The 9110-nt window shown below is 40.9% G+C and overlaps 1 non-coding gene across 1 annotated transcript; it reads left to right on the forward strand.

The window, feature by feature from the left end:
- The first annotated feature begins 3855 nt into the window (after positions 1-3855).
- Positions 3856-3959, forward strand: LOC148561357 (small nucleolar RNA R71). The gene has a single exon (XR_015886488.1). It is a non-coding gene; the product is annotated as a small nucleolar RNA R71 (small nucleolar RNA).
- Positions 3960-9110: the final 5151 nt, after the last annotated feature.

The raw sequence follows: 9110 nt of genomic DNA on the forward strand, positions 1-9110 counted from the left end.
CCCATGAAATCTATCCCCCATACATCAAACAATTCAAGTTCCAGAATGAATTGTTGTGGCATTTCATTTCTTCTTGGCAGGTTCCCAGCTTTCTGGCATTCATGGCAGTGCTTCACTAATTCTTTTGCATCTTTGAAGATAGTGGGCCAATAAAAACCACACTGCAACACCTTAGCTGCTGTTCTTTCTCCTGCAAAGTGCCCTCCATAAGTGGAGCCATGGCAGTCCCATAAAACTTCCCTTCCTTCTTCCTCGGATATGCATCTTCTGAGTATGCCATCGGAACATTTTTTGAACAAGTATGGTTCGTCCCAGATGAAGTATTTGGCATCATTTACCAATTTCTTCCTTTGATGTTTGTTAAATTCCAAAGGTAAACTCCCAGTGGCCTTGAAGTTTGCTATGTCTGCAAACCAGGGTGCTTTGTGAATTACCATGAGTTGTTCATCAGGAAAGCACTCATTTACATGTGTGTTTTGTGTGCTTCCTTCTTCACATGGTATCCTTGATAAATGATCGGCCACCTTGTTCTCTACACCCTTCTTGTCTTTGATTTCAATGTCAAATTCCTGCAACAAAAGAACCCATCTAATAAGTCTCGGTTTAGATTCTTGTTTAGCAAGTAAATATTTTAAAGCTGAATGATCAGTGAAGACAATGACTTTAGATCCAATGAGATAAGATCTAAATTTTTCAAATGCAAAGACTATTGCCAAGAGTTCTTTTTCAGTGGTTGTGTAATTCCTTTGGTTAGCATTCAAGACTTTACTGGCATAATAAATCACATGTACCAAATTGTCTTTCCTTTGTCCTAACACTGCCCCAATAGCAAGGTCTGATGCATCACACACCAGCTCAAAAGGTAAGTTCCAATCAGGTGGGGCAATGATAGGTGCAGAGGAAAGTTTTTGCTTCAAAAGTTCATAGGCTAGCATGCAATTTTTATCAAATACAAAGGGTGTATCAGAGACAAGCAAGTTACTCAAAGGTTTGGCTATTTTAGAAAAGTCTCTAATAAACCTTCTGTAAAAACCAGCGTGTCCCAAAAAGCTCCTAACTGCCTTGACATTACTTGGTGGAGGTAGTTTTTCAATGATTTCCACCTTAGCTCTGTCCACCTCCATGCCTCTATTAGAGATTTTGTGGCCAAGGACTATTCCTTCTGTGACCATGAAATGACACTTTTCCCAATTTAATACTAGGTTAGTCTCTTGGCACCTCTTAAGCACCAAGGCAAGGTGGTGTAGGCAGCTGGGAAAAGAATCCCCAAACACAGAAAAATCGTCCATGAAGACCTCAATAAATTTTTCAATCATGTCCGAAAAGATGGACAGCATGCATCTTTGGAAAGTGGCAGGTGCATTGCACAATCCAAAGGGCATGCGTCTATAAGCAAAAACTCCATATGGACAAACAAATGATGTTTTCTCTTGATCACTAGGATCAACTACTATTTGGTTGTAGCCTGAATATCCATCCAAGAAGCAATAGTAAGCATGTCCGGCAAGCCTTTCAAGCATCTGATCCATGAATGGGAGTGGGAAATGATCTTTTCTGGTGGCTTCATTGAGCTTCCTGTAGTCTATGCACATCCTCCACCCAGTAACGGTTCTTGTGGGTATGAGTTCGTTCTTCTCATTTGGCACCACAGTTATGCCACCTTTCTTGGGAACTACATGGATGGGACTAACCCATGGGCTATCAGAAATGGGGTAGATTACCCCTGCCTGCCATAACTTCCTGACTTCCTTTTGTACCACTTCTTTCATGACGGGATTCAATCTTCTCTGAGCTTGAATGGAGGGTCTAGCATCCTCTTCTAACAAGATTTTATGCATGCATATGGATGAACTTATCCCCTTCAAATCAGCTAGGGTCCATCCAATGGCATCTTGATGAGTTTGCAGCACCTTGATCAATTCTTCTTCCTGTTCTTGGCTCAAGGCCGAGCTAATGATAACAGGGTGACTCTCATCACTACCCAAGTATGCATACTTGAGATTAGGGGGCAATGCTTTGAGCTCAGGTTTTGGTGCTTCCTTTTCTTCTTTCACTTTCTCTGGCATGCTTAGCATGGTTGTTTCAGCACCCTTGATATCACTAACTTCAATATCCTTGGTGAACTCCTCCTCTGCCACTTCCTTTATTGTTTCCTCAAAAGTTTCTTGTACTGCAATGTCCACTACATCAACCCTCATGCATTCCCTTAGTGATTCTGATGGATAGCTCATTGCCTTGAATACATTAAACACCAATTTATCATCATGTAGTCTAAGAGTGAGTTCACCCTTTTGTACATCTATGATGGCTCCAGCAGTAGCTAGGAAGGGTCTTCCCAGAATTATTGAAGCTTTGGCTTCTTCCTCCATATCTAACACCACAAAATCAGCAGGAAATATAAATTCTCCCACTTTCACCAACAAATCCTCAACTATCCCATGAGGGAATTTAAAAGTTCGATCTGCCAATTGGAGGGCCATTCTTGTTGGTTTGGCTTCCTCAATCTTCATTCTTCTCATCATTGTTAGCGACATCAAATTGATGCTGGCCCCTAAGTCACACAAGGCCTTCTCCACCATGACTTCTCCTATGATGCAGGGGATTTGGAAACTGCCTGGGTCCTTCAATTTCTGAGGCAATTTGTGCTGAATGATGGCACTGCATTCTTCAGTTAACAACACAGTTTCCTCATTTCTCCAGCTTCTCTTCTTGGTCATTAATTCTTTTAAGAATTTTGCATAGAGTGGCATTTGCTCTATTGCCTCAGCAAAGGGAATGTTGATTTGAAGCTTCTTGAAAATCTCCAAGAACCTGGAGAATTGGCCATCCTTTTCACTTTTCATCAAACGTTGAGGATAAGGTGCTTTTGGTGTGTAAGGCTTCAGGACCTCTTTTTCTTTCTCTTTTGTTGCAAACGGTGTAAAAGATTGTCCTTGTTCTTTGTCTTTCACATTTTCCTTTGCTTCATCCTCTGTGGTTTCCCTTGAGATCTCCTTTAGATTCTTTCCACTTCTGAGGGTTATGGCCTTACATTCTTCCCTTGCTATAGCCTTGGCAGCATGAGAACCGCTTGTCCCAGGGGCTTGCTTAGTCAAATACAAAATTTGATTTTCTAGCTTCTGGATGGCAGCTCCTTGGTTTTGCAAGTTAGAATTTACTTCTTCCTTAAAAGCTTTCAATTCAATTATATCTTGGCTCATGGTTGCAAGCATTCCTTCTATCCGGTTTAATTGATCTTGAAATTGTTGGTTCGGATTAGGTTGGGTATGTTGATTATTTTGGCCATGATATGATGATTGGGGGTAAGTGTTTTGTGTGGCTTGGTATGATCTTTGGTTGGAGTTTTGGTATGTGGAATTGTTTTGTTGGTTGTGGTTGTAAGGTTTGTGGTTTTGTGGTTGGGTTTGTTGGTTTCCCCACCCAAAGTTTGGGTGGTTTCTCCAGCCTGGGTTGTAAGTGTTGGAGTGTGGATCATATGATTGCCTTTGTTGGTTTCCCACATAGTTGGCCTCATCCCAATCACCTCCTTCAATGCTTACCTCCTCTTGATCTTGTGTGTGTATTGCAGCCACTTGCTTTGTTTCTAATTGCCTGGTAAGCTCTGCTAGTTGCTTGGCAAACACCTTGTTTTGGGCTAGAATTGTATCAACATGGTTCAGCTCCATGACTCCCTTAGTGTTGTGCCTTTCTGATGCATAGTAGTACTCATTCTCAGCCACTGTCTCGATCACTTCAATGGCTTCTTCCACAGTCTTTTTCCTGTTCAATGAACCTCCTGATGAATGGTCTACAGCCTTCCTTGATTCATAAGAGAGCCCATCATAGAAGATGTGCAATTGCACCCAATCATGGAACATGTTTGGTGGGCATTTCCTTGTCAAGTCCTTGAATCTCTCCCATGCCTCGTAGAGAGTTTCACCATCTTGTTGTCTAAAAGTCTGAACCTCAGATCGAAGCCTATTGACCTTTTGTGGAGGGTAGAAACGTGCCAGAAACTTGCTTTCCACCTCATCCCATGTTGTTAGACTCCCCCTTGGGAATGATTCCAGCCACTTAGCTGCTTTGTCCCTAAGTGAAAATGGGAACAAAAGCAGTTTATAGGCATCTTCCTGGACTCCATTGGACTTCACAGTGTCACAAATTCTCAGGAATTTTGTGAGATGTTGGTTTGGGTCTTCATTAGCACTTCCTCCAAAGGAACAATGATTCTCCACTAGTGATATTAGCTGTGGCTTGAGCTCAAAATTGTTGGCCTGAATGGGTGGTTTCTGGATGCTACTACCACAATTCCCAGAGGTTGGGTTTATGTATGAACTAAGAACCCTCCTCTCAGGGATGGCATCGTTTCCATCAGCTCTCTCATGGTTGTGAACTTCTCTATCCATGTTGAGATCTAAAGCTTCCTCAAAATTGTCCTCAGATTCTCCTTCAGATTCCTCTTCTCCCACTACTCTCTTCCCTCTTGCTTCCCTTCTAAGTCTATGAAGGGTCCTCTCTGGCTCGGTATATGGAGGAGTTGATGTCTCTCCTCTCCTACCTGTCATACAAGAACACAGCTCGAACACAAATAAGTGAAATACTCTTGGTTAATGGAAGAGTATGGTTAGATCAATTGAGGAATTAATTCAAACAGTTAGTGAGTCAGTGAGTTAGTTGCCTGAATTTAAAGGCGTAAAGAAGGAAAGCATGTAACCGAGTGCAGAAATTAAAATTCAACAAGTATCTTGAACAGAATTAACAAAGCAAGAGAAAATTGCTCAATCTAGTTAGCTTCCAATTTGAGAATTGTCAATCGAAAACCAATCCCCGGCAACGGCGCCATAAACTTGATGCACATAAACTAGTTATGCTACGATTTAGGAAATTGCACGATCGGCAAAATTCCTTCCGGCAAGTGCACCGGTTATCGTCAAGTAAAAACTCACAATAGAGTGAGGTCGAATCCCACAAGGATTGGTTGAGTGAGCAATTCGGATTAGAAGTGTGTTCTAGTTGAGCGGAATCAAGATTGAGATGAGTATTGCAGAATGTAAAATTGGCGGGAAAAGTAAATGACAAGAAATTGAAATGGCGGAATCTTAAATTGCATGAATTAAAGAGCAGAAACTAAATTGCTGAAATTAAAAGGGAATGGGGGTGATTGCATGAATTGAGTAGCAGAATGTAAAGAGAAAGTGGAAATCAGAAATGGGGAATTCATTGGGTTATAGGAGATATTGAGATCTCCGAATCAAAACATGTTTATCCCTTCCTCAACCAATGCGTTCATTGAATTTTGCTTGGCAATCTTATATGATTGGATCCCAATCCCTTGGCTCACCAATTCTCTCTAAAAACGAACAAATTCCCAATCCCTTGGTTTAAATGTTCATAAGAAGAGATGATGTTTGATCACTGATTATACCACACAATTTCATGAACCACAATTTGGTAGGATTACATGTCACAATATCCATCCAAACCCCAATCCAATTCACTGTGAGAAAGCTTCTCTAGCATGAATCCTCCATTCCTTTCCCAAGGCTCCGAAGGATTCCAAGTATGAGTAGTTTCTTTCCCAAGACAACTACTCAATGGAATTAGATCGAGAAGCTTTCTAACAAAATTCAAGAGAAAAGATTGAAGAAGAAGATAAACTATTATTGATTCATTGAATTACAATAGAGCTCCCTAACCCAATGAAAGGGGGTTTAGTGAATCATAGCTCTGAATTCAATTACAAAGAAAAGGAAAACTAGCTAAAGTGAAAGTAAAAAAAAAGTCCTCTCTAACTTAACTTCTATCCTATTTATACACTTTCTATATTGAGCTTCAGTTGTGCTTCTTGGGCTTTGAGGCCTCTCCTTGCTTTCCTTTTGCCTTGGGTTTATGATCCATAATCTTGATGAGGTTGTTGATCCAAATCCTGTAACATTTATTGAGCCAACTTAGTGATAATCAAATAATGACACATGACTCAATAAATTGAGATTTCAGACTCATCAATCCTTCAGGCCCAATCCCATAAACCATGATATTCAATTGGGTTTCATACCAAAGTAAGTTTAAGTTAATATTTGTGCTCAAAGACTAACTTAAATCACAATATTTTTGGCCCAGAAACCTTTTCCAAGAGTGGCATTTAAGTTGTAGTTTAAGCTTAAACTGCAGCTTAAACGCCAGACACTTCCAGTGAGCCCTTTTGTAGAAGCACGTTTAAGCTTCAGTTTAAGGTTAAACTGAAGCTTAAACGTGGAAATGGAAGAAGGTAGCCCTGGAGAGTCATGTAGTCGAACACGTTTAAGCTTCAGTTTAAGGTTAAACTGAAGCTTAAACGTGGAGATAGGAAGGGCAGCCCTGGAGGTGTCGAACACGTTTAACCTCCAGTTTGAGGTCAAACTGGAGGTTAAACGTGGAAATGGAGAGAGCAACCCTGGAGGAGAAAAGCTGTCGAACACGTTTAAGCTCCAGTTTGAGGTCAAACTGGAGCTTAAACGTGGAATGGCTCCCTGGTACTCTTCCTGGTTCTGGCGTTTAACCTCCAGTTTGAGGTCAAACTGGAGGTTAAACGTGAAACTCCTCCCTGGGTGGCATACTCATTCTGGCGTTTAACCTCCAGTTTGAGGTCAAACTGGAGGTTAAACTTCAATCCCAGCATTTCTTATCCTTCATGATTTTGGCGTTTAAGCTCCAGTTTAGGCTTAAACTGGAACTTAAACTTCACATGTGATATTCAAGCTTCCTTTATTGATTTTGTTGCTTCCTTGCTTAGCCTCTTCTTCCCTGAAATCATCCAAACAATTGCATCAAAGTCTTGCAAAATTTCATGAGAAATCTTCCATTCATAGCATTTAAGTAATATAACTAAAACTCATGGAATTTGCATCAAAATCATATTGTTTGGATGGTTCATTGCTTTGTTCTTCATTTAACCATTTTTGGTTACTTTAAGCTCAAGAAAATGCATAAAACAACTAAAACTAACAGAAAAATGCTAGTGAAACTAGCCTATGATGCCTTGGCATCAGAATCCACAGTCTAAGATTTTTCTAGCAGTTCTTTGAGGGCCAAAATGTCCTCCACTCTCAGATGAGTGACAGGCCTCTAAGATAGACTGGAATTCTGATTGAGGCACACACCGTCTTATTACCTGGTCAGCGCCACATCTCCATAAATATGGGTCATCCCATATATAATATTTAGACTCGCTTTTCAGCTTGTCTCTTTGATGCTTAGAAAAGTTTGGAGGAAAGGTGCGGCTAACTAGATAATTAGCTACAGGTGCATACCAAGGGACTATCTCAGATACTGCTTGCAGGTTATCAAATGGGAAATTATCAGATATAGGAGTGGAATCATCTGTAATATGTTCAAGGCGACTCAAGTGGTCTGCCACTAAATTCTGGTTACCACTCCTGTCCTTAATTTCTAAATCAAATTCTTGTAATAGCAGTATCCAACGTATAAGCCTTGGTTTGGACTCCTTTTTAGATAATAAATACTTTAGAGCTGCGTGGTCCGAATACACTACTACTTTAGTACCAAGTAAATAGGCTCGAAATTTATCCAAAGCGAAAACAATAGCAAGAAGCTCTTTCTCAGTAGTAGTGTAATTCGACTGAGCGGCATCTAAGGTTTTAGACGCGTAAGCAATAACAAAAAGATCCTTACCTTCACGCTGAGCCAGTGCTGTTGCTACTGCATGGTTGGAAGCATCACACATTATCTCAAATGGTTGGCTCCAGTCTGGTCCTCTTACAATTGGGGCTTGAGTCAGTGCAGTCTTCAGCTTATCAAACGCTTGTTTGCAATTTTCACTGAACTCGAACTCAATATCTTTCTGTAGTAGTCTGGATAAGGGAAGTGCTACCTTACTGAAGTCCTTAAAGAACATCCTGTAAAAACTTGCATGGCCAAGGAAAGAACGGACCTCCCTCACAGAAGAGGGGTAAGGTAAACTAGAAATAACATCCACCTTTGCTGGATCTACAGAGATGCCAGTATTAGACACAACATGTCCTAGTACAATCCCTTGTTTAACCATAAAGTGGCATTTTTCAAAATTTAACACCAGGTTTGTACTGACACATCTATCTAATACTCTAGATAATCCATCTAAGCAAAGGCTAAAGGAATCACCATAAACACTAAAATCATCCATAAAAACTTCCATACAGTCCTCAATAAGATCAGAGAAAAGACTCATCATGCACCTCTGGAAAGTAGCTGGTGCATTGCACAAGCCAAAGGGCATTCTCTTGTAAGCATAAGTCCCAAAAGGACATATAAAAGTGGTCTTTTCCTGATCCTTAAGAGCTATATGAATTTGGAAATAACCTGTGTAACCATCTAAAAAAAATAATGCGATTTACTTGACAGGCAATCCAGCATTTGATCAATGAATGGAAGAGGATAGTGATCCTTATGAGTTGCTTGGTTGAGGCGTCTGTAATCAATGCAGACCCTCCAGGCGTTCTGAACTCTGGTTGTCAGGAGCTCTCCATGCTCATTCTTCACTGCAGTGACTCCAGACTTCTTTGGCACCACTTGTACTGGGCTTACCCATTCACTGTCTGAGATGGGATAGATGATATCTGCCTCTAGTAGTCTGGTCACTTCTTTTTTGACAACCTCTAGGATAGTGGGGTTCAGTCTTCTCTGGGGTTGACGGACAGGTCTTGCTCCCTCTTCTAAAAATATTCTATGCTCACAGACTTGGGGGTTGATGCCTACTATGTCTGCCAAACTCCAACCAATTGCCTTCTTGTGCCTCCTTAGCACACCAATTGAGTTCCCTTGCAATGATAACCGGAATCTTCTGCCCGTCTTCAAGGTAAGCATATTTGAGGTGTGGAGGAAGGGGTTTTAATTCTAACTTCTGATCATGTTCAGGCTATGGGTTGTCTGGAGCTGGTAACAGTGGTAAGGCACTGTCATTGTCCTCTGAGAATGTCCCCACACTTGGACCTTGTCCTGTGTGCTTCTCTTCAAATTCCTCCTGGTGAACTTCAGCCACGGTTTCATCTATAATGTCACACTTGAGGATAGAGTGATCCTCTAGAGGATGCTTCATAACTCCATTCAGATTGAAGATCACTACTCGGCCATCTATTTCAAAAAAGTATGTTCCT

The sequence above is a fragment of the Arachis ipaensis genome, chromosome B6, assembly GCF_059453495.1.
Source record: "Arachis ipaensis isolate K30076 ecotype BB chromosome B6, ASM5945349v1, whole genome shotgun sequence".
In the NCBI taxonomy this organism is placed as follows: Eukaryota; Viridiplantae; Streptophyta; class Magnoliopsida; order Fabales; family Fabaceae; genus Arachis; species Arachis ipaensis.